Source organism: Pleurodeles waltl, chromosome 5, assembly GCF_031143425.1.
Source record: "Pleurodeles waltl isolate 20211129_DDA chromosome 5, aPleWal1.hap1.20221129, whole genome shotgun sequence".
Lineage (NCBI taxonomy): Eukaryota > Metazoa > Chordata > Amphibia > Caudata > Salamandridae > Pleurodeles > Pleurodeles waltl.
The window spans coordinates 1,022,855,852-1,022,881,993 of NC_090444.1; positions in this window are offsets into that span (position 1 = coordinate 1,022,855,852).

The following is a 26,142-nucleotide window of genomic DNA, read 5'->3' on the forward strand; positions in this document are numbered from 1 at the left end:
GACACAAATGATGCTGGCAAGTGGGACCTTGTAGTTCTTAACAGTGTGGGACTGAGGAAGGATCCTTGTGGTGCTTCACAGATAATTTTGGCAGCGACTGAGGTGGAAGAAGTCAGGCTGACCTGTGAGGAAAGAGCAGATCCCACAGAGCTTTAGCCTATGAATGCCGGCATTATGTACTTGTTGAATGAGGATGGGCTGGGAGATGGTATCTGCAACAACACATGCTTTTTGCAGGTTTCCATCCCCCTCTTGCCCCTATTTAGACTGTTAGCTGCTGATTTTACAATTGTGAGAGTGCACTGACTCTCTGCTATCCAGACCACATTGACAGCTTTTATTCCTTTTACAAAAGTAAGCTGAATTGGGTGACCCTCAATTTGTAATCACTAACTCACTTATAAGTCTCTAGTATATGGCACCCAGGTACTGAGGGCATGTAAGGCAAAGTGTCCACACAAAGCTGCTACACTGGATGTACCACCCTATGCATGACAAAGTGAAGAAATGGCTCTCAGTCTGACACTGCATATTGGAAAGGCAGTGTCACACTGCAAGCTCGAGTTTGCCATTGCCATTAATGACAAAGGCCCTCATTACAACCCTGGAGGTAAATCTCGCTTACCGCCGTGCTGACGGCCGCCAACATACTGTGACCGCGGCGGTATTCTGCTACGGGAATTATGACCCACACAGAGAAATCCGCCACTATACAGACACCCACACAAGTCCGCCACACCAAAGGTCAGTGATAAACTGGCGACAGCAAAACCCACACTGTCACACCAATAGGAATACGCCCACAGTATCACGACCCATGAATCACCGTGGCAGTCTTACAACCGCAGTAAACCATTGGCGGTACACACCACCGTGCTCAAAATACACATACATATACAAAACACAACCACATTGGATAATTCAAACTACACACACCTGACACACATACACACACCACACCCTCACCACTATAAAACACACATCCACATTACCCACAACCCTTTCAACGAACAAATTAGAACAAGCAGAGAGAGAAAAGCAAAGACCACACCTTTACCCAGAGGCACAGAACACCATCACACATACACCATCCACGCACATCACATAATACATCACAACACAGCACCCCACATATCACCTCACACATCACATCATGGCACCTCAAAGACACCCCAGGTTTTCTGAGGAGGAGCTAAGGGTCATGGTGGAGGAAATCATCCGGGTAGAGCCACAGCTATTCGGATCACAGGTGCAGCGGACCTCCATTGCAAGGAAGATGGAGCTATGGCAGAGAATCGTCGACAGGGTCAACGCTGTGGAACAGCATCCAAGAACCAGGGATGACATCAGGAAGAGGTGGAATGACCTATGAGGAAAGGTACGTTCTGTAATTTCAAGACACCAGATTGCTGTACAGAGGACTGGCGGTGGACCCCCACCTCCTCCCCCACAACTAACAACATGGGAGGAGCAAGTCTTGGCGAATATGCATCCTGAGGGCCTCGCAGGAGTAGCAGGAGGACTAGACTCTAGTAAGTCAAATCTTCACTACTTTATCCCCCCCACCCTACCTGCATGCCATCACAAACTCCTACCCTCACTCCCATCACTCCAACACCTCACATATACTCCACTACCACAAACCACCCTTCCCAATACCAAGCCCTGCATGCAACACCAATGCATGGACACCCATCACAGACCTCTATGGACACCCATCACCACAGCATGTACACTGGATAGACTCACCCAGCCCACCTAATCAGCAATCACACAAGGCCAAGGCAACAGTGCAAGCACATGTATACAGAGAAACACACCCATTGCACAATATGTCAAACACAGATACAATAACAATGCATTTGCATCCCAGCAGGACCCCTACCCAACATTGCAGGACAGGAGGTGCCAGCTATATCAAGCCCCCCCACAGAAGAGGCCCACAGTGATGACAGCAGTTCTGCACGCATGGATCAGGATGACCAGCCTGGCCCATCTGGGACCTATGGACAGTCGGTTCCCCTACCACAGCCCCAAACCACCACAGAACCTCCCCCCTCAGGAAACACCACCACAGCACCCACCCAGTGGGCCCATGCCACTGTCCCCAGGACAGGTCAATCAGCAGTATGTCCACCACTACAGGGACCCCAGGCAACCCCACTAACCCAGGACGATCAGGGACCTGGGGTCAGTGGCAGTGGGGACACGGTTCAGGGGACAGAGGCACAGGACAACAGGGAAGACTGCTGTGCAACAGGGGGAGGACAGGTACAGGGAACCCACTCTCCACGAGGCACTCTCCAACATCATGGGAGCATACGACCATCACCAGGAGACCATGGGCTCGGTTGTGGCCAAGTTTCAGCAGACCCAGTGGCTGCAGGAGAGACAGTATATGGGGATCAGGGATGATCTCACCAAAATCTACACCATCCTGGTCACCATAGCAGGGGTGCTGGCTGATATGGGCAAGACCATGAGGGAGGCAGTGGCTCAACAAAGGGCCCCTCACACTAGCCACACTGTGAACAGCCTTCCACCTCTGCTGGAGCTAGTGGACAGGAGGCCCGCCACAGGACCAACAGGCCACCAGCACCCCACCCCCTGCAGAAGGAGACCCACCCTGCAAACGGTCCCCGCGATACAGGAAGAAGACAGAGAACATTGCCAAGACCCCCGCCAGGAAATAGGACCCTCCTGATTGTCATCCTTCTGTCCAACTATGTCACCCTGTCCACCTTGAACTGCCATTGCTCACCTTTCCTATGTCCCATTGGACAATGCACCTGTAATACCAAGAGACTGGACTCTACCATGGACCTTCCTCCACCATCACCGCAGACCCTTGCACATACCTCTATACCCATTAGCACCTAAATAAACACCCTTTAATCAAAAAACAATCTGGAGTCAGTCTGATCTTTCACAAATGTATTATCACAACATTAGCAACAAATTGCAATGTAAATGTTCATTTACTCATACCAATGTATGACAGTTGTTGGGCAGCAGTACACACAGCAGAAGGCAGAATGGGGTACCCAGATCTGCAAAAAGGAAATCCAAAGGGAACATTCAGTGTCCATAGACAGAGGTTAAGAGGCTGCCATGTACAATGTCCTAAAGTATACTGAAATGTGAAGAGGAGTTATAGTCTCTTACCTGTGTGTCACTGGAAGTTCTGCATGATGATGTTCGTTCTGTTGTCAATATCTTCTTCCTCTGCCTCCTCTTCCTCACTGTCCACAGGCTCCACCGCTGCCACAAGACCATCACCAGGCTCATCCTCCAGCAGAAAGGGCACCTGCCGTCTCAGTGCCAGGTTGTGCAACATACATCATGCCACGATTATCTGGCACACCTTCTTCGGAGAGTAGTACAGGGAGCCACCTGTTAGATGGAGGCACCGGAATCTAGCCTTCAGGACGCAGAACATCCTCTCATTAATATGCCTAGTTCACCCATGTGCCTCATTGCAGCATTCCTCTGCCCTTGTCCTGGCCTTCCTCACTGGGGTCAGTAGCCATGAGAGGTTGGGGTAACCAGAGTCACCTGCAAATTTTGAGGGATACCTGTTAGACACACACTAACCCTTAGGGACTACCCCATACCCAGACACGTACTCATATTGTGTGGGGACCTTGGGCACACCTATTAGCCACACCCGGTGCCTCTGGAGTTGGCCCATCACATAAGGGATACTGCTATTACTCAAGATATAGGAGTCATGCACAGAGCCAGGATACTTGGCATTCACATGGGAGATGTACTGGTCTGCCAAACACACCATTTGCACATTCATTGAATGGTAGCTTTTTCTATTTCTGTACACTTGTTCATTTCTGTGGGGGGTGACAAATGCAACATGTGTACCATCAATGGCACCAATGATGTTGGGGATATGTCCCAGGGCATAAAAGTCAGCTTTAACTGTGGCCAAATCATCCACCTGGGGGAACACGGTGTAGCTGCAAAAATGTTTCAGCAGGGCAGACAAACCCTGCTCAACACATTAGAAAACATTGGCTGACACATCCCAGATGCCATGGCCACTGTAGTTTGGAAGGAACCACTTGCCAGGAAATGGATCACTGACATGACGTGCACTAGAAGGGGTATACCTGTGGGATGGGGGATAGCTGACATCAGGTCTGGCTCCAATCGGGCACACAGTTCTTGGATTGTGGCACGATCAAGTCTGTATGTGATTATGATGTGTCTGTCTCCCATTGTCGACAGGTCCACCAAGGGTCTGTACACCGGAGGATATCGCCATCTCATCATCTGCCACCGCGGTTGTAGCCTATGAAGGAGAACGGTGAGCAGAGGGTCATTTACCACATAGGTAGCACAACTGTGTCTGAAGTAATGTTAGAGAATCTGTGTGTGAAATCGTGCGTCCGTATATGTGCCAATGTGTGCTGTGAAGCAGTTAGGTGCCATGCCATGTGCACCCCTGAAATGGCAGCTACCTGACTTGTGAGGAGGGACAACGGAAAATTAGGTAACTGCGCTGGCATTGTGCAGCGCTGCGGTGGGTGGTCGAAGACCGCCGCACAACTCCGCATTTGCTATCATTGGGCCCTATGGGTCCCAGGAGCCAATGGCGATGTATGTCAGTGGTGACGCCATTTTCTATCTGTTCACTCACTTGATACCTGACCGTCAACAGGAGAGGACCTACACTGCTAGTGCTGCTGTGACCTGAGTCTGGAAGCGACAAAGGCTACAGTGTCTGGGGAAAGGGCCCCTGCCTTCACTGTGGAGGAGTTGGACAAACTGGTGGATGGGGGTCCTCCCCCAGTACACGCTACTCTACGGTCCTCCAGACAAACAGGTGAGTACACTGTCAGCATGATGCGTGGGCAATGCCTGTTTGGAGTGGTGTGGATGTAAGGCACATGTTGGGGGGTGGGCTGAGTGCTGCATGTGAGGATGGTCAGTGTATGTGCGGCAGGGCATGGGTGGGGACTAGTGGGCAATGATCATGATGGTCCGGATGGGTGAGTAATTTCCTTTCCACCTGTACTTTCCCTCTAGGTCAACGCCCACCAGAAGAAGGGTATTTGGCGTGCCATCGCCAAGGAAGTGCGGACCCTGGGAGTCTATCACAGATGGAGCACACACTGCTGAAAGAGATGGGAGGACCTGTGCCGCTGGAGCAAGAAGACGGCAGAGGCCCAGCTGGGGCTGGCCTCCCAATGTGGAAGGGGTGCCTGTTACACCGTGACCACCCTGATGATCTGCATCCTGGCAGTGGCTTATCCGGAGTTGGATGGGCGCTTGAGGGCATCACAGCAGCCACAAGGGGGTGAATACAGTGTCATAAAGCTGACTCTGCGTGGTTTAGGAACTAGTTGGGTGGGGGGTGGGGGCTGTGGGTGCCCCTAGGCCAGGGCGGCCATGCCAGGGTATGTCCCTTGTTTGCAGGCTCAGAAGCATCCTTAACCCAATGGTACAATTGGGCAGCAACTAGTGTGCAGGGTCCTGTGGGTGTCAGGTGTGCATGTGCTGGCGTTAGGCATTGTACCCCATGGGCTAGTGACTACCATAGTGACTGGTTGGGCAAGGCTTAGTGCATAGGGCAGCTCAGTGTGTGTTTTGTCCACCAACGGTAGTGGTGTTGCTGGCATTGACCATATGTGTCCTCTGTCTTTCCCCTCCTTCTTGTTTTGTCACCCTGTCCTTGTGTGAATTAGCATCATCTGGCAGAGGAGCAGAGGCACCGGTGACTGAGGGAGCTGCATCCCACATGGCCCATGAGGGTGATTCACGGAGGGTTAAGGCACCAGTGGGACGGAGGGCGAGAGGAACTCCATGACGGGACAGGAGGGGATACCAGCGTCTGTGACTCCTCCTCTGATGGACCTCCCTGGCAGTGGTGGACACCTCTGTGCCCACCCCCTACCAGCACCGCCCTCCTAGCAGCCCCTCAGCATGTTTCCCTTGCCCTCTCACCCAGGAGAGTGGGCATCTCCTTCGCCCCAGGCACCTCAGGCCCTGCCCCAGTCAGACCTGCTGCCCTCAGTGAGGAGGCTATTGACCTCCTGAGATCCCTCAGTGTTGGGGAGTCAACCATTCTGAATGCCATTCAGGGTGTCCAGAGGCATTTGCAGCAACCAAATGCATACCTGGAGGGCATTCATTCTGGTGTGTCGGCCCAACAGAGAGCATTTCAAGCTCTGGCCTCAGCACTGATGGCAGCCATTGTCCCAGTGTCCAGCCTCCCCCTCCAACTTCCACTACCCTGACCCATTCCCCTCTAACTCAGCCTATCCCAAGCACACCTTCAGACCAGCATGCACACACATCAACAGACAAAAGTGGCTCAGGAAAAAATAAACACCACACATCACACAGGCACTCACACAAGCACCGTTCCCATGCACACATACCAACATCTACTTCATCCACTGTGTCCCCCTCCTCCACGTCCTCCACCTCCCTCCCAGTCTTGTCTCCACTCACACCTGCATGCACTACATCATCAGCCACTGCCTCCATCACCAGCACGCCCATCACAACACACCGCTCACGTGCAATCACAACCCCCACTACCATTCACATGTCCCCTATGTCCTCTTCCAGTGTGTCTGTGAGCCCTCCTCCCAAAGTACACAAACACAGGCACACACCCACTCACCAGCCATCCACCTCACAACAGCCTCCAGCCCATGCACTTTCACCCAAACTCAGCAGACGTACACCTCCTACAACCACTACCTCCTCCTCCACTCCCACATCCCCTTCATCGTCCCGTCCCAGTGTGTCTAAGAAACTTTTCCTAGGTAACTTTAACCTCTTCCCTACACCTCCCCCCCGTCCGTCCCCTAGGGCCAGGATGTCTAGATCCCAGCCCAGCACCTCAGCCACCACATCTGCGTCTGCTGTGATCCGTGCAAGTCCGGTTGGCTCGAAGGGGGCACCCGTCAGAGCTGCCAGTGTGCCACCTACAGATGTGAAGGACCACCCGATTCCGCCACTTGCCAAGGTCAAAAAGAGGCCGGCTTCCAGCAGGGGAAAGTTGCACCACCCACCCAGCAAGGCCTCACCCAAACACAGAGAGGACCGTGTCAAGGTCCCAGCAGCGACTGCCAAGGTGGGGAAGGGACACAAGACAAAGGGCAAGTCACCTCAGGGCATGATGCCTCCTGGTGAGGGGCTGGTGACCACCATTTCCTCAGGGATGCCAGAGACCTGTACCACAGTCACCACCGCCGCAACGACCGCCACCTGCACTGCTACTGCCACAACATCAGGCTGCAGCATCCTCCCCAAGGATCAGCCATCCAAGGCTGCCGGAGATGGTATGGTGTCTCCCTCCAACACAACAGACACCTGCACCATGGCCAGCATCTCCGCTGCAGCCACCGCCGCAGCAACCGCCACCTGCACCACCATCTGCACCACCACGTGCCCAGCTGGTACCACTATATCGGACGTCAGCAGCATCACCAGTGGGTAGCCGTCCAAGGTTGCAGGTGGCGTCCTGGACCCTGGACATGCAACTTGAGGAACCACCACCAGCACTGGCACTGGCATGACCATTAGTTGGCAGCATAGGTCGCCGCAGGATGGAGTGTGGCTCTGCCTCCATGGAGTATCATGCTACCTGTTCCATGTACATCTCGTGGCTCAGACACCCAGGTGACAGGAGGTTAACTGCCACACCCCAGGTGCAGCATCACTGGGCACACTGCCCCCTCCAGAACCAGTGGAGAGATGCATCCACTCCCCCTATCCTTGGCAGGATCAAGCACTCTGGGCACAATCCTCCCTCCAAAACCAGTGGAGAGATGCACCCACTCCCCCTATCCTTGGCAGGATCAAGCACTCTGGGCACAATGCCTCCTCCAGAACCAGTGGAACATGTTTCCAACTTGAGAGACTGTGGCTTTGCACTCCCCAGGAGCAAGCAGTGGGCAAACCACCCACTTGTGAGACTCTGGCTTTGCACTCCCCAGGACCAAGCAGTGGGCAAACCACCCACTAGAGAGACTGTGGCCTTGCACTCCCAGGAGCAAGCAGTGGGTAAACCACTCACTTGAGAGTCTGTGGCTATGCACTCCCCAGGAGAAAACAGTGGGCAAACCACCCACTTGAGAGACTGTGGCTTTGCACTCCCCAGGACCAAGCAGTGGGCAAACCACCCACTAGAGAGACTGTGGCCTTGCACTCCCCAGGACCAAGCAGTGGGCAAACCACCCACTTGAGCGACTGTGGCTTTGCACTCCCTAGGAGCAGGCAGTGGTCATGGAGGCCCCTTGAGGGGCAGTGGCGCTGTACCTTCTTCCGGCTGAGGTGCTCCCCTCCCCTTCCCCCTGAGGTGCCTGTGTTTTTTTCGACCTGATGCCCCTGTAGTGTTCTCTCCGTTTTGAGGCAGGTGTCATGTCTGGGCTTCGCCCATGCTTTTTGGGACCACTGGTCCACGGACATTTACAAGGGACAGTGTACGGCCTTGTGTATATAATGTGAACTTTTGTATATACTGATTATTTGATTGTCTCTTCCCATATCTGAATGTTCCAATATAACATTGGTTAGACTCATTTCCTTTTGTCCTTGTGTTCTTCCAGGGGGCGACGGGTGTATTAATATTGTTGTTGGATGTGTTTGTGTGTATGTTGTGGGTGAGGGTGGGGGTGTGGGTGTTGCGTGCCGCGTGTGTGTGTCACTCTCTTTTCCCTCCTCCCCTCCCCTGTGTGCTAGGTGCAATACTCACTGTCGTCGTCGCCGCCGCCTTCTTTCTACTTCCTGTTGTAGGAGAAGATACACCAACATAGGTAGGCTCTGCAATTCGGGCTCCATGGCATCCTGGTTCTTCGTGGAGTGTCGAAAGGTGAGTGGTACTCCTTCGATGTACTGTTTTTGCCGTGCTTTTGATGTCATAGGTACCGCCCCGGAAAAGCTGGCGGATTGGCCTCTCATATTAGTGTGGGTGGTACATTGTCTTCCGCCTGTCTCTTGGCGGTGACCGCTGCAGTGTTTGTTGCTATCGCCGTGGCGGTCGGAGTGTTAAAGTGGCTGTCTATGTTGGCGGTTTACGCTGTGGTTGTGATCTCATTTTATTTACCGCCGGCCTGTTGGCGGTGTTCCGACCACTTTAACACCGACCGCCAGGGTTGTAATGAGGCACAAAGTTCCTTTGTGATATATTTAGGTCTCCTCTAAGGTAGGTCTATGAAGCCCTATGGCAAGGAGCTGTTTATTACTAAGCAAGTCATATACTTGCTTATGCATGTATGTATAAGCAGCAAAACCATTAAAGTTGTTGTTTTGCTGAGAAAAGTTAGAAGCCCCATTGGCTAACAGATGGTTACCGGCTGCCATCCCAGCCTGGCTGACCTCTGAATGGGACTACCTAGCTGGGTATTGTAAGGTATTAGGTTAATCATGGCATTAAATGTGACTTGATGTTCAAGTCAACATTTATGTCTCTGTTAAAGTTTAGCAACTTTTAGAAAGTTGACACTCTGTGACACAGATAGACCAGTGGCTTCACAACAGCACACAGACAGCTTTCTGCCTGCCTGGGAAGACTTGTGAGCAACTACTAGGCCTAAGAACAAAGGCAGTTGCTGCAGAGTGAGGTGTGACCTCCTCTCCCAGAAAGGCATCTCAGGGTGTTAGCCCAAAAGCAAAGCTTCAAAGGGGAAGCTGCCTTTGAAGGGCCACTGGTAATAACACTCCTGAGCACGCTGCCTTTTGTTCATGTAGGCATGTTGGAAACAGGGTCAGAGAGAGAAAACCATTGCCAACCCAGTTTTCTCGTGGGTGTGTAGACCACTGGTAACCACACCTCTGGAGTGGGCTGCCAAGCAACCCACAGTCAAGGAAAGGGTCTGACATCTTGAGAGTGGCAAGAATATTGCACTATGAGATTTACAAATGCCACTCATTGCAAGAACTGTCACCAGAGAGGAGGGAGCCTACTAGCCCATCAGCTAGTGACTGCATTGTCTCCTCAGAGCACATTTCCTGGCTAAAACAGCACCCCTAGCACTCTAAACCTTAGTGGACTGTGAATTTGGAGAAAGGAAGACCATTTTGCTGCTGTAGAATGCTCGCAAAGAGAAGCTGCACCTTTGGAAGGGCTTCATCTGCTGCACTTTAGGCTATTAGAGTTTGGACCATGTCCAAAGTTCCTGGCTTGGGGAAAAGGTGTTCCCAGCCCCAGATTGAAGCAATGACTCCAAGTTTCAGTTGGCTAGCCCCCTGAGCGGTACCAGGGGCATTAAAGCTGGAAGAGCCTGAACTGCAAAGTCAGGAGCCACCAGAGACTTTTTACTGTTATCGGACACTGGGCACTAACAGAGACTTAACCGAAATAGCCGAAAGTTGCACCTGTGTCTACTAGATCTGTGGGTGTTGTCTGTTCTTTGTTTCATCGACCAAGAGGGACACTAGTCCCCACTAAAGGATTGCACACTGACCACTATGTTGTGAGAATCAAAGGTCTGCCACAGCTGCTTTTCTATAATCACAAAGCGGACTTCGTGGGACCCTAAGTTCTGTGGCCAAAATCTCCCCACCTCACCCCTGGAAAGAGGAGTCACTCGCAACTCACCCCCATCAGCCATACTGCATCAGGAGCATCATTGAGCATCTTTTTGCCTGTATACTCAGCATCAATCCCACTTTACTGAAGTCTATGGCAGGCATCCTGTGAAGTTTGGAACTTGTTCTTAAAAATGCTTTGGTGGCTAGGCACCTGTCCAAGGTACCCAGACTGGCCTCCTAGACCTTTGTCCTGCTGGAACTCAATACACAACTTGAGTCAGAGTTGCCGAATTAACACTTTCAAACTTTTTCAAAGTGTTTCTTTGGCCAATACTTGTTTGTGGTTGGAATCAAAGTTCAAAAACATTTTGTTGACCAATTCTTATTTGCGGTTGGAATTAAACTTCTTAAAATTCATGTCTCCAGAACCCTCTAGTAAATTTTGATGATTTAGGACTCTAAAAATTCATAGAAATACGCTCTATTTTTATAAATTGTTGTTGTGTCTCTTTCTTGATGTGTGACTTTCTTATTCTGTTGCTTGGTGCAGTTACATGCTTTACACTTCTTCTTTTGTCTAAACCTTGCTACTCGAAGCCACAGCTGTCAGGGGTTGAGCTAAAGGTTTACAAATGAGGCTGCCTGGACCAAAGAAAGGTTCTGTGAATGTATTCCATAATAAGGCCCCAAAGCCATATCATAATACACTTAGCTTCCTACAGTTTCAAAGCCAGCAGATAGATCCAGAAGGATGAGGGCAGCCGAGTCTGCTCTCTCCATGATCAGTTGGATGTTGCTTGTAGTGGTGATAAAGACCATTTCAGTGGTGTGGTGGGGTCTGAAGTTGGCTTGGATTGTGTTGAGGTGGTTGTTGTCATTGAGGTCAACAGCTAGATGTTTGTTCATTATTTTTTACATGCTTTCACTGGGAAGAGAAGCAGGGATATGGGCCTGCAAATATTTTAGAGTTTGCTGATGGTTGCTTAAGAAGATTGAGAACTAAAGCATGTTTCCTGGCATCTGGGAAAGTGACTGTTTTGATCAAGTCATTCAGGATCGATGTGAGGGCTGAAGATGAGGTCCACTCCTTTAATGAACACGTAATTAAGGCAGACGTCCGATGGAGATCAGGGTGTATGGATCGCATGGTCTCTGTGGTTTCTTGATTGGTAATAGTGGGCCAGGTGGTTAGAGTAGTTCTCTTGGCGCTGGAAGTGACAGTACAGTGGCTGCGAGGGTGGAGGGGTCTGTAGGGGCTCAAAGGTGTTGTAAGTGCTGGAGGGGTGTAGTACAGAATCAAAGTTTTTGTAAATGTTGAAACTCTTGCTGCTGAAGAAGAGGAACAGCTGGATTTACTGGGAGAGGAGGGTGCTGTTCAGGTTGTAGTTGGTAGTTATATGGAGTTTGAAAGTTAAAATGTTCATGTTGCTGTTGGTGATAGCCGAGGTAGCTCTGTACTGGATTTTACTCATTGAAGGTGATGGCAAGCCCTCCTCCAGGTCTATTAGTCCTGTCCTGTATTATCACCTTCCATTCAGAGGAATAGCTGTGGCAATGTCAGGGAGCCAATGTGGGAGTTAGCCAGGTCTCTGTGAGAAAAAGCACCCCCAGTGTGTGGCCATGCAGTAGGTCCCAAATTTTATGGCGGTCTGTTGGGAGAGTGGGTTTTGAGAAGGTGGCAGGATAGGGAGAGGTAGAGACAGGGAGAGGTGGTGGTTGGGTGAGGTGTGTGTTATCTGTGGTATCTGCAGGGGTGGTGCCAGGGTGCATGAGAAGTGGAGGTGGAGCAGGCACATTTGACTGATGAGGCAAGACCCCTACTTGAGTCCTCTTCTGTGCATCTGCCTCTGTTCTTAGCTGGTGGGCTAAGTACAGTTAATTCCAGCATTGCTCTTGGCTTTCCCTGTCTTCCTGATTGGTTTGGGGCTTCACATTTTCATAATTGACTAGGTGTTTCTTGTCTTCTATTCTCTGGCTCCTGGAGGAGGAGTGAGACCTGGACAATGTGTAGCATAGCTCCCCTTGGCAGGGGTACCGTAACCCTTTCGTTTTGGTCATGTTTTGGTTTGGGGCATTATCATTTTGACCTTGTGGGGCTTTGTCTTTGCTTGGTTGGATTCAGTGAGCTATGTACTTTGTCTTCAGTCCTTGGCTGTACTCTTAATTGTGGGCTTAGGGCTATGTGGCAAATATCTTTTATTGGTCTTGGCCTTTTCATTGTTCCGGTTTGACTTAGGGCTTTGGTTTAGTGGTTGACTGGGACTTTCTTGGCTTTTTTTTGCTTCTGCTATTTTTGAGGGGGCCCAGGTGTGCTGGCTCAAAGGGTCATTTGGGCCTATTTCTAGCCCTATGCTTGTTCAGGCTTTGTGTTCCCCTAGTACTCCCCGTGGACCTTTGGCATGTCGGGTAGGTGGCCACACTCCGTGTCTCTGTTTGGTGTTGTGAGTTTTTTTTTACCAGAGTGATCCTGCTTCAACCCTGGGTGGGGTCCTATTGACAACATTTTGTTTTCATGTGGAGTATAGGCTTAGTAGTTTACATTCTGCCATGCCTCTAGTTTGCCTGCTTGTGATTGGCATTCTGCATCCTTCGTCTGTGGTTTAGTACTTTTTTTTTGCTGGGTTCTTAAGTGTTACATTTTGCTGGTTATGGAGCTATCTGGGGGCTTGCAGTTTTGATATGGTAGACTGCTTTGGCTTACCAGCTCCTTAATTTTCAACCATGTAGGGCTCAGTGCTGGTGTTTCTAGTTTTTGGCTTCTCTGGGGGTTCTGCCATCTTTTGGTTCTAGGGGCAGCTACAACTGATTTCTTTGTATTTGTCTACTGGAGTGCTTGGTCTGATCTGCATTCTGTCTTCTGCTCTCTTGCTTTTCAATCTGGCCTTCTGATTCTCTACCAGTAGCATAGGATGCAATAACCTGACTGTTCTTTGTCCTGTTATTGGGCATCCAAGTCTCGGCCAATTGCACTCTGGGGCCTTGTGGGCTAACTGGGTTTGGTGGCTATCTCTGACTGGGCATGCCTTCTTTTGCCTCCTATACAGAACCATTGGTTTGGAAATGACGCTGGCTGATCACCTTTTGATTTGCATGCTCTTCTGTCCTCTGAGCTCTCTGCTGCTCTTACTTGATCTGGGCTATGTGGGGGCTGTTGGTGCTGTTTCCCATTCAGCACTCTTTGGGGGTGCAGCTGTCCTTGCAGCCCTCCTCGTGTCCCTTGCTTCACTCCCTCCCTTGCTCCCCCACTTCCCTCAGAACTGATCAAGTAGAGACAGGATGTTGAGTTGGACCTCTCTTAGCTGCTGCTTGAGCTCCCTTCTGGACTTAGTGACTTCTAGTTTCAGAATCAATGCAGTCTCTGAACAGCCTGACTGTTCATCATTCCCCTTCCTTGACGTTCTTGGGTTTCAGTGTAGGCATTGGGCTGTGACCTGTTCCTTCTCAGGCTTGATGGGCTTCTCTGTATCTTCCAGTCTTGCCAGATTCTTTTCAGCTTTCTTACCCTAGTATCTGCAGACTTCCACAGGTATTCCTGTCAAGCATGTTGTACACCTTTGTAAGCCTCTTACCTAAGGTGTGTGGTATGGTCTAGTCCCTTCAGGTGGTCTTCTTCCTTGCTTGTCTGCTCTGCCTCTTCTCCTAGATGCCCGTGATGTGGCAGTGTGGTGTTGTGACTCTCAATTTACATGATCTTTCTCTCCTGTTCTTACCTTCCAGACTTCCTGCTGCCTTGGAGTTGTGGTTATGTGGTTGTTTTTTTCTGGGCTTGATTCTTGGTCTATATCTTTGGGGCGGTGGGCCCTTTGGGACCCGGGCTGTGGTCTTTTAGATTGTTGGGGTGTTCCACTCTCTTGATTCTCTGACTGGGCTATTTGTTCTGCAGTTTACGGCTGTTTCCCTCCTTTTGGTCAGTTGCTTTGGTTCAGTGTCATGACAGTTTGTTGCTTGGTGGTGATTTTTTCCACTCTTTGCTGTGTTTCATGACTATGGAATTGACTTGGTTTGGGGGTTCCTGTTGGCATACACACAGGTCACAATCTGCCCTTGTGAATAATTTGTCCATGGTGTTCTTTTCTATGGAGCATCTTCCATTGCTTTGTGGGCGTGTGTGTTCTCTAGGTGATTAGGTTATAGGCTTCTACTTTGATAAACCTGCTTGGAAGTAAGGAATAGACTGTGTGATTTCTGGACAATCCACTCATAGGCATGTGTTTTGGTATCCTTGTGGAAGTAAGGAATGGGGCAAAATAGGGTTGAGAAGGTAATAGGCAAACTTTTTACCAGTAATATTCATTGTTTCAATTACACTTTCTTATCCCTTTATTCCCACCCTCCCTAACTGTCCTCATATATATCTCTACTACACAGGTATGTCATGTGTTGATGTGGGTCCGGCTTGCCTTTATGGGTCTTCTTGACGGAGAGGGGCCTGAAAAAGAGATTACAGCTGAAGACAAGGACATATTTTTTTGTTTTTGCTGGATAAAATGTTGGGGAGTGGTGTTGGTGCTAGAAAAACCTCATAGAAGCAATTACTAGGATGGGGGAGGGGCATTCAGAGTAATTAAGTCCATCAATAAGCCATCAGATCATTTGTGGTCTTTTTCCGAAGCCAATGCTACTTTGATCATGAAATTTGTGGACTTTTCGAAGCTTGAAACTCATGCAACTAAAAAGTCCCACTTTAAATTTAACCTCACAGTTTCTAAAATAGTTGTACACCAATTGCTAAGTGATTCAGCCTACTATTGAAAACTTCAAGCATATTGAACCCTCTTCACAAACATTTTTGAGCACTTAAGTATTACTGAGGTGTGCCAAACAAGAGACATTTTAGTTCTAAATGATCCATCCTGATCCTCAGACTCATGATTAGTGGAATTTCTGAAGTATAATTTGCCCTGGCTATGATGAAACATCTAGCAATATATTTTTCACTGTTGTAAATTTATAGTTCATCCATGAAAGAAAATATTACAGACGGAGAAATAGGGTATGTCCACAGTTGGTGTTTTGTGCTTTTTGGTTCTATTTTCATTGACATTTTAAAAAATGCATGTCTCTAGTTCTGTGGATTCGATTTTTGCTGTTTTGGTCTTGTTTCATTTACTAAAATGTATTCTATTTGTCTAAAATGGTATGGGATTTTTCTTGTTTTGTGTTTTCACTTTATTACTGTTTGAAGTGCTGCATAAATGCTTTAAACATCACCTCTAAATTGAACCTGTCTATTCTGCGCCAAGCTACCAGAGGGTTGAACACAGGTTAATTTAGGGTTTGCTTGTGACTTCACCATGACAAGGATTGTGGTTACTTCTTAAGTAGGATCTCACCCCCCTTTAACTTTATCCCACTTTCTTACAATTTTGCTTTAGCATTTAAACATTGACATGTCTCAGAAACTTGGGGAAGCAGTTTAAAGATCACAAGTTGGAATATTCTGCCTAAACTTGCATTTTATATGGAATTATTTTCAGCATTTTAGTTTTGTAATCTCATATGTAATGCATCAGGGTGCTTTGTATGTTTACCCTATTCCTGTTGCTATTGACACTGCTGATGATTATGATATACAGCACTTTAAAGAAACTCATCATATCCCAAGAGATACCTCTAAAATCATTAGTCTGTTATATGTTACTTTATCCCCTATATGAAAAAGTGGTTTGTTAGGGGGGACTGGTGTCACTATCTTGTTAGGTCAAGTTTAAGCTTTCAGTAATTTAAACCTGAGCTTAGCTCATGGTAGTTATGGCTTTAAGGAGACAAGCTTAATTTAAAAAAATTGCGTAAAGCATTTAGAAGAACCAAACAGTTTAAGAGTCAAAACCACAACAGAATAAAACCCAGAGTCTAATTTATAAAAATAGAGAAAAGTCTAATAAAGAAAAAAGCACTAAAACAACAAAAATCCAATAAGAAGAACAGATATTACTTTTTTAAGAATTAGTACTAGAAAGCACAAAGCACCAGTGACAGTCTATGGTGGTATTAGACAGGACCTAGATTTAATTTCAGGCTGACCACGACTGAGATACTTGGAAATTTGAAAACGTTTTTGAGGCCCAGTCTGAAAAGTAGACTTTGCTTTTTTTCTGAGGCAACACTCTTCTCCTTGTGGGAAAAATCTGAAAATCAATCCAACACCATGGAACCATCAGTTGTATAGTTTTTGTGATCAATCTCCTAGAAGCTCTGGAGGAAAAATTTTGAAAACGTTTCCAACGTTTCTGAAAGAAACTCAAAAGCAGGCTCTTGTTAAATCTCAGAAAAATGTCAAATACTTACAATCTGTTTACTCCAATACTCATGCATGCTAATATGTTCCTCTTTTTTTACTATATTAGCCTTGCTTCTTTATGGTCATGGTTCCAGATAAGTAAAAACTTTTAAAGTATATGCTTGTGGTCATGTAACATAACTATTTATTTGTATATACTTTAAAAGTGCATGTCAGTATCTTCTGTTTTGCAGACTGCTTTCAAATGAAAGTGTTAAGCAATTCTTTCATAACAGATCGATGTCCAAGTATCAGAAACCATATGTGTTTCATTCTTTGTCACAAATAACATATAGGGCCTGATTACAACTTTGGCGGAGGGGGTTAATCCGTCCTAAATGTGACGGATATCCCACCCACCATATTACGAGTTCCATAGGATGTAATGGACTCGTAATATGGCGGGCAGTATATCTGTCACATTTGGGACGGATTAACCCCCTCCGCCAAAGTTGTAATCAGGCCCATAGTGTAAACCGTTTATGTCCTCCAACACATTTGTAAAGCAGTGTACTTTAGGACTTATTAGAACGAGTACAGTCAGACTTGACTTATTTGAAATCCTTCATTGTTACATATTAATAGAGCACATCTTCAAGTCCAGTGAGAAAACTTTGAATCTACATTTGAAGAGAGGATTAAAATGAGGTGCAACGTATTCTCTATTGACCAGTCGTATAGGACTCCATTCATATTTTGTTTTGCAATGTAATAGCAGCACATTGGACTTTTGACTGTGGCGGAGTAAGAAAGCTATGCATTTCCAACCTATTTACCTTCTGTGAAATGTCAGACTGTAAGCTTACACATCCAGAACAGAAATACCAACAAATCCGTCCAATTTTAGGCCCTCATTTTAACCTCGGCGGTCTTTTTAGAAGACCGACTAGGTACCACCGTGCTAAAGACCGCCAGTGCAGGTGTTTTTCCGCACAGCATATTATGACTGCTGGCAGCCCTCTGTCCTTTTTCAGACGGAGAGCCGCCAGCAGCCATACTGGCGGTCGGCAGGGAAGTGGAGGCTGCTCCACCTTCACCACCACGTCATCAGAACACCACCCACCAAATCACGTTCCATGATTCGGTGTGGCGGTGTTCTGGTGATGGGGTGCTGGCGGCGGAGCAGCCCCCATAGATCCCGTTCCCTCCCGTAGGATCACCGGACCAGGTAAGGTGATTGTCCATTAGGGGAGGGGGGTAGTTGTGTGTTGTGTGTATGCATGGGGGTGTGAGTGTGTGTAGAGGGGGTGTGTGAGTGCGTGTATGCATGCGGGGGGTGTTGTGTGTTTGAAAATGTGTGCGTGTATGTCTGTTTGTATGTCTGTGAGTATGTGTGTGTGTATGTCTTTATGTATGTGTGCATGTATGACTGTGTGTGTGTTTGTTGGAATATTTGTTAGTATGTGTGGGAGTATGTGTAGTGGTAGTATCTGTTTGCGTGTAGGAGGGTGTCGATGTTGGGGGGGGTGGGGAGGGGTTCCTGCCACCTTTGGGGGATGATAGAGGGGTCGGGGGTGTGGGGGTTGGACTCGGGGTGGGGGAGGAGGGTGGGAGAGACCCCTATCAGTGCCAGGGAAGGAATTCCCTGGCACTGATAGTGCCTACCACCATGGATTTCATGGCGGTACAGAACCCCACGAAATCCATGGCGGTATGCAGGGTCGTGATACCGCCGGAGGCGTTGTGACAGTTGCTGGTCTGGAGACCGAAGTCTCCAGCCCAGCGGTCATTACCACCCTGGCGGCCGGAGTGGAGAAGTGGCGGTTTAGAATGGCGGTCACCGCCATGCTTGTAATGCCATTTTTTTTTTTTCGCCGGCCTGTTGGCAGCATTACCGCCATTTCTCCACCGACCACCAGGGTTGTAATGAGGGCCTTAGTGGTAAGATGTGAACCAGAATGTTTAGGTCAGACACTCATTTTAATATGGGTTATCATGAGTATTTTTTGTTGTGCACTTATCTCTAACAAAATTCACAAAAATGCACTAGTTGTTTTCCCCTGACATACTAAAAAGGGTTAAAAAGACTGAAACTGATCTGTGGTTGCTTGTGTTTCCATTCTGAGGAGACGTGGCCTGACAGTTCATGCTAGACTGTTCTTATTAGAGCAGCACCAGGAATGATTTAAATATATTTTCCCTTCATGCAGGAGTCGTGCAGCTGAGAAAAGAAATGTCTGTAAAGTACACAGATCAATTGACAGTGAGACTTTTGCAAACACTCCACCTATTACCTTTTAGTAACCTATGCAAAAATTATTATCACTATAAATACAGGACAGTGTAGTTTGATCCCGTACTCCTCAATACATGCAAGAAGTAAATATATCAGCATACACTTCTGAAGGTCACCATTTTCCTTTTTTTATGTGCAGTTATGGCCATCTTTTGAAGACAAAATTGAGGAACCATCCTATACTCTCTGCACATGCAGTACCAGCGATGCCGGAAAATCCTTGACATCCCAGGTTAGTATGGTATCGTTCTATTTGGTCAAGATCACAATTTGATTTACTTGATAGAAAGTGATTCCTAGAAATACATGGGCTTTTAATTAAATTTAATGGGAATACCGTCTGCATGTTAATCTTTATGAGCAACCTTCTTATGGTGAAATATTTAACTGGCAAAGCCTCCTAATTCTCAGAAAATAAACTCATATGAGTATTTGAAATGCAACTCCTTCATAATGTACTATATGTTATACTCCTATCAGTTTCTGAGCCAACTGGCATTTGATGCCAGAATGTTTCATAGTGCCATTTGTAATTAAAAAGTATAAGCACCTTGCCAATCTTACATTTATCAATTGCAAGCCCTGTTTTCTTCTTTGGTGCTTATGCTGAACACTTATGCTGTGAAATTCCAATTGATGATTTTGTTTGTGTACAGAGCCTACCTTTGTACAGTAGTAGGATGTAGAATATATTCCTTTTAGTTGTCACTTTGCTGATAATCAGTTTGTGTACAGCAAGCAGTAATTTGTGACCCCACAGCTGCCCTCTGTGAGCAGTCCTGGATAGTTTCTTATCTATCCCTTCTGTGCCCATTACAGCACTGGGTTCCTCGGTCTCGATTTACAAAGAGAGCTCTGCAAGTCAATGTGGCTTATTTTTGTAGTAATACAAACTATCTCCTGGAAGAGTAAGTCAGGACGTTTCCTGGGTTATCTCTAGCTTACTTCTGTAATTCAGGAAAAATCGAGGAGAACTGCAAATGTAAGTCACAGCAAAATCTTTGTGAATCAGGCTTCTGGAGAATTGACCGGAGTACATTTTGTTCACAACACATTTCCGTGTAGCACTTCTTTCCTTCCTTTATCTTTGACGGAGTGCTGGAGCCCTGGAAAATTCCTACTGTCCAGTTCCAGACTCAACTACCACCAGCGGGGTGAGAGAGACACACCAACACCAATCTCTCACCCAGTGGCTGAATCTTTGGACTTGGCGAAGAGTGTAGTAGTCAGAATTATTCAATTATTAAACAATGACATCATACCATAAACAATTTTGGACACCATAAACAATTTAACTCCAAATCAAACTCCAAACCAATTAAAGCATCAAAGCTTTATTACAATCCCAGAATCAATGTCACATATATTGTGCACAAAACTAAGTTAACAGCATACATGAAAACCTTAAGCTGGCCAATGCATATGAAAATATTTAATCTACTTAACATCAACATTGTTAGACACTCCAAAAGAGTTATGTAGATTAGCAACAACACAATATGCACATTAATACCAGATGATGGTGACACCAGTAAATCATCAAAATACAGTTTTAACAATTAATTTCAGAGTTGGGCCATTCCTAACACTAACCAGAATTGAGATGTGCTTGCGAGGGAAAGGGCTTACTAATGCGGCAGAAGCAAAAATAAAAGAAGACAAAATAATTTGGAAAACACCTAACTAGGGCAACTAACTCTCAAAAAATGCTGGTGTAAGTGACTAAGCTAAAAGGACCGAAGAAACTACATCTAGTTATACCTCTCCTCATGGGATAGCATACAGGATGATTCCCCTGTCACCTCCTTCCAGCCTCAACTGATAGCAGCATCAGAATGGTGCAGAACACGAGCTGCACATAGGACAGATCGGCAGTTCAGAAATAGTTGGCCTTATTAGTACTAAACCACATAACAGAATAGAGCAGTTAAGACTATAATGAGAAAACTCATCAGGGAACTTCGAGAAGAGATGTGAGAGCACATTAGACCTACTCCAATAGAGGTCTAAGCAATACCAAGCAGGGGAGAAGACTGCCGAAAACTAACTTCAGTTTTCAATGGTCCTTCAGGTGGGCAAATACTGGGAGTCAGTATCCAATCACTGTAGATGGCACCTCCAAGTTTGCAACTTTTAGAAATCCTCTCAGCAAAAGTACGCTGGCATCTGCATGACTTAATGAATTCCACCAAAATATTATATTTTCGAATGATTTGCAACTTACAGTTCCTTTCACATAATCCACAATGAGCTAAACTAATATTCTTTCACGAGCACTGTGATTTCCAGCTCCATTTAACATCTAGAACAAATGGTGTTACATTATTGCATCTGAAACATGTCTCTTGCCTACAATACAATAGGACATTCAGTATGACATTAGCTGCCTAGAGAAAGTATTCAGGCCAGAGGGGACAGAATAAACAATTATTTCTGATGGATACACCTACCTGTGGATTCCTCACCAAAAGAATTCTCCCCTCGCGCAAGCCTTCGACGGAAATTCCTTCTAGCTCTGCACGTCGACGATGACGCCACAATTGCCCGACTCCACGCGACGCCACATGACGTCATCTAGGCAATAAGAAGCCGTCATCGATGTGCAGACGTCAGTTCCCTTTTTTCCGTGCCCGAATAACGGTTTTTTCTTCGAGGCTCACAGGGAGCTACTGTTACCAACTGACGGTTACGATGTCGCAGCCTAGAAAATCCAGCTTTAAACTTGGAACCAATGCGGGGTCGGATGTCGGTTACTGACCCCCACGAAAACTGCCTCTGGTGCCTTAGTTCCGATCATGAGGTCGAGGCATGCGGTTTGTGCCAGTGCATGAACCCTAAGGCACTCAAAGAAAGAGAGGTGAAGTTATTCTTGGCCCGGTCCAAGAAGAAGAAAGAGAGGCGTCATAGGGGGGAGTCTTCGTCGAGATCCTCTAGGTCTCGTCATCACCATAGTGGCTCTCGGCGCCGTCATGGATCTCGGCGCCGATCGAGCAAAGGACGGTCTAGGTCTAGATCGGCTTCTCCGTCGACTCGGCGTCGTCCGACGTGGGAGATAAGCCCGACCGTCACCCCTCCACCTCTGGCGACCCCGACGTCACCTGGGTCGGTCTTTGAGATCGAGCCTCCCAGAGGCCTGAAGGTTCTCCGGGCCAGGAGTTACCTGGACCCTCTTCGGCATCTTTGCCGGCGCAGCAGCAACAGTACCCGGCTTTCCCGACTCCGGGATCGGATCCTGCAGCGTTTTTGAACGCTATGTTTAACATCTTTGCTTCCATGGTGCCGGGTGGAAGTCATGCAGGTCCGTCTGGCCCTTTGGCCTTCGACTTGGGTGTTCCGGCGTCTTTCAAGTCGGCGCCGTTCACCCCGTTTATGTCTGCTGCGTCTGAAGCGGCGCCGATGCCTACGATGTCGATCAGGATGGCTACACCTGTTACGGCACTGTCGGATTCGCCTCTTATCCCATCGACGTCCAAGAACGCTGTGGAGCCAGAGCCTCCGGCTTCGGACAAATCCGAGGTTCGGCGCCGACGGAGATCTTCGGCGACGGCTGACGCCTTGTCGACTCCAGGCTTGGAGTCCAGACTTAGATCAAGGCGCCTGGCCCTTCGTCTCTTGGAAGAGGAGGAGTACGCGAGGCAACACCTGGAGGAAGGAGAAGTTGTAGAGCCCTCAGGTGACTTCCAAGGTCTGGACTCAGCTAGTGGCCTTGACACTACCCCGGAATGGGATCTAGCTTCTCCTGGAGAGATCACAGAGGAAGCAGCTTCTTTCCATAAGGTCATTCGTAAGGCTGCGGACTTTTTGGATATTACTCTTCCTACCGCGGAGGTTAAGAGAAATTTATTGACAGAGGTCCTCCATCTGACATCTGCTTCTGCTGAGCCTCTTCTTCCATTCAACGAGGCTCTGCTGGACCCTATTAAGGATATTTGGATGAAACCTGTATCCGGGAACCACATCCATTTTGCCGACTTTTTTATAACGAAGTCCTGGTTAACGAAAGCGGAACAACGCTTTCTTTAACCACGACTTCGTTATTTTGTGCCTTAACCACCCATGTCCTGAACAACGAACATGCATGGTTAAGGTACAAACAAGGGAGTCGGCTGAGGAGGACGACGCAGATGACGAGGCGACGACTCAGGTAAGTGGGGTTTTTAGGTTTTGGGGAGGGGGTGGGGGGTCGGGGTTTTAGGTTTTGGGGTGGGGTTGGGGGGTGGGGCGTTTTTGGTTTTGGGGAGGGGGTGGGGGGTCAGGGTTTTAGGTTTTGGGGTGGGGTTGGGGGGGTTGGGCGTTTTTGGTTTTGGGGAGGGGGGTCGGGGGTTTTAGGTTTTGGGGTGGGCTGGGGGGTGGGGCATTTTAGGTTTTGGGGAGGGGGTTGGGGGTCAGGGTTTTAGGTTTTGGGGTGGGGTTGGGGGGGTGGGGCGTTTTTGGTTTTGGGGAGGGGGTGGGCGGTCGGGGGTTTTAGGTTTTGGGGTGGGGTTGGGGGGGTGGGGCGTTTTTGGTTTTGGGGAGGCGGTGGGGGGTCGGGGTTTTAGGTTTTGGGGTGGGGTTGGGGGGGTGGGGCATTTTTGGTTTTGGGGAGGGGGTGGGGGTCGGGGTTTTAGGTTTTGGGGTGGGGTTGGGGGGTGGGGCGTTTTAGGTTTTGGGGAGGGGGTGGGGGGTCAGGGGGTTTTAGGTTTTGGGGTGGGGTTGGGGGGGTGGGGTGAGGCATGCAGGATCAATGGGTCCCTGGTACTAATGACTTTACCAGGAATGCTTTTACAACAAAATATTGTTGTTAAGGCATTCGTGGTAAAGGCATTAGTAGTAACAACGAGGTCGGTGTTCCGACCTCGTTGTTTAGGCACCCGTTGTTTTGTCAGTCGGCATTCCGTCGTACAACCCTGTATCCACTGCTGCGGTCAACAGAGCGGTGGCTCGGCGTTACAGGACGGCGCCTGGGGATCCGGTGTTTCTTTCCAGGCAACCAACTCTGGAGAGCCTTGTGGTCCAGGCTTCATGTTCCTCCAGATCCTCTCCTGGCTCGTTTCCTGGGGTTCCTGCTGATAGAGAGTCAAAAAAGATGGACCATACTGCTAAAAAGAAATTTTCATCATGCAGTATGGCCCTGAAATCTTCCAATGCCACATGCATACTGGGACTTTACATACATGCCCTTATGGAAGAGGCAAAGGGCCATCCTAATGTGTCACAGGAGATGCTGCACCTCTTTTTAGATGCTCAAGCGGCTGCAACGCAAGTGATCCAGTCTGGTTTGGACACTTCGGACTCGGTGGCTAGGGCTATGGGCACGACCATAGTCTCTAGGAGGCAGTCTTGGCTTCGATCATCGGGCTTCTCGACGGACGTGCAGGCTACACTCCTTGATCTTCCGTTTGATGGGGAAAAGCTCTTCGGTTCAAAGGCTGATTCAGTCTTGGAACGTTTTAAAGAGAGCAGAGCGATAGCTAGATCCTTGGGACTCCAGTCGTCGGCCTCATCCACCTTTAGAGGCTTTCTGAGATTTAAAGAATTTGGACGTGGTTCCTTTCGAGGAAGACTGCAAGGACCACAACCAACTGCTTCTACCCTGCCTTGCATATCCTTCAGGGGCAGGGGCAGAGTCCGTACGAGAGGAGCCACCTTGCAGCACTCTGCCTCTTCCTCTTCCTCGGGAGGGGTGCAGCAAGGAAAGCAGCCGTAGTCCTCCACCATTCTCTGTCCATTCGTCTCCAGTAGGGGGGAGACTTACCCTTTTTCTTCCAATGTGGGAGGTCATAACATCAGACTCCTTGGTCATCGACATTGTGAAGAGGGGGTACGCTCTTCCCTTTCGGGAATTTCCTCCCACCCTCCCTCCCCAACCATCCTTCTGTTCGGAAGACCATATTCTCCTGTTACAGCAGGAGGTATTATCCCTATTATAAAAAGGTGCAATAGAGTTGGTTCCCGAGCAAGAGAGGGGTCAGGGGTGCTATTCAAGATACTTTCTGATTCCCAAGAAGGATGGTCGGCTGAGACCGATTTTGGACTTGAGGATTTTGAATTGGTTCCTCAAACAGGAAAAGTTCAAAATGCTGACCCTCTCACAGGTTCTTTTGGCGTTGAACGAAGGAGACTGGATGGTGTCGGTCGATTTGCAGGACATGTATTTTCATATTCCGATCCTCAGATCGCACAGGAAGTATCTCGGTTTTGTGGTGGGATCACAACATTATCAGTTTGCGGTCCTCCCGTTTGGTCTTACTTCAGCACCTCGAGTCTTCACGAAGGTGATGGCGGTGGTAGCGGCAGAGCTCAGAAGAAAGGGGATCACTGTGTTTCCCTATCTGGACGATTGGTTGATCAAAGCCAATACTCCAGAGCTCGTGCGGTGCCATCTCCAGTCGACGACTCAATTGTTGTACGACCTGGGGTTTTCAGTCAATGTACCCAAGTCTCACCTGGAGCCCTCTCATTGCCTCCTGTTCATAGGGGCAGTATTGGACACGACATTGAATCAGGCCTTTCCTCCGCCACAGCGGGATCAGGATATACAGGCTTTGATTCCAATGTTTTGAAATGGAGCAGTAGTTCCAATCCTCAAAGTCCTTCGTCTGCTCGGTCTGTTTGCTTCTTGCATACTGTTGGTCACTCATGCACACTGGCACATGAGGGCTCTCCAGTGGTGCGTCCGCAGGCAGTGGTTTCAGCACAAAGGGGATCTCGAGGACTCGATAAAGATCTCCAGAGATACTGCAGTGGATCTTCAATGGTGGGCAGCGGTCGACAACCTGTCTCAAGGAAGGCCGTTCTCGCTACCCCCACCAGTGGCCTCAGTGGTAACGGATGCTTCCACTCTAGGATGGGGAGCTCATCTGGGGGACCTGGAGATCAAAGGCCTTTGGTCTCCAGTAGAACAGAAATTACACATCAATCTGTTAGAATTGCGGGCAGTACGGCTGGCACTCAAGGCCTTCCTCCCTTCCATTCGCGGTCAGTCAGTCCAGGTTCTAAAGGACAACACGACCGCGATGTGGTATATAAACAAACAGGGAGGAGTGGGGTCGTATCTTCTTTGCAGAGAAGCTCTTCGACTCTGGTCCTGGCTTCAGGACCACAAGATCTGCTTGATTGCACATCATTTGGCCGGAGTCCTGAA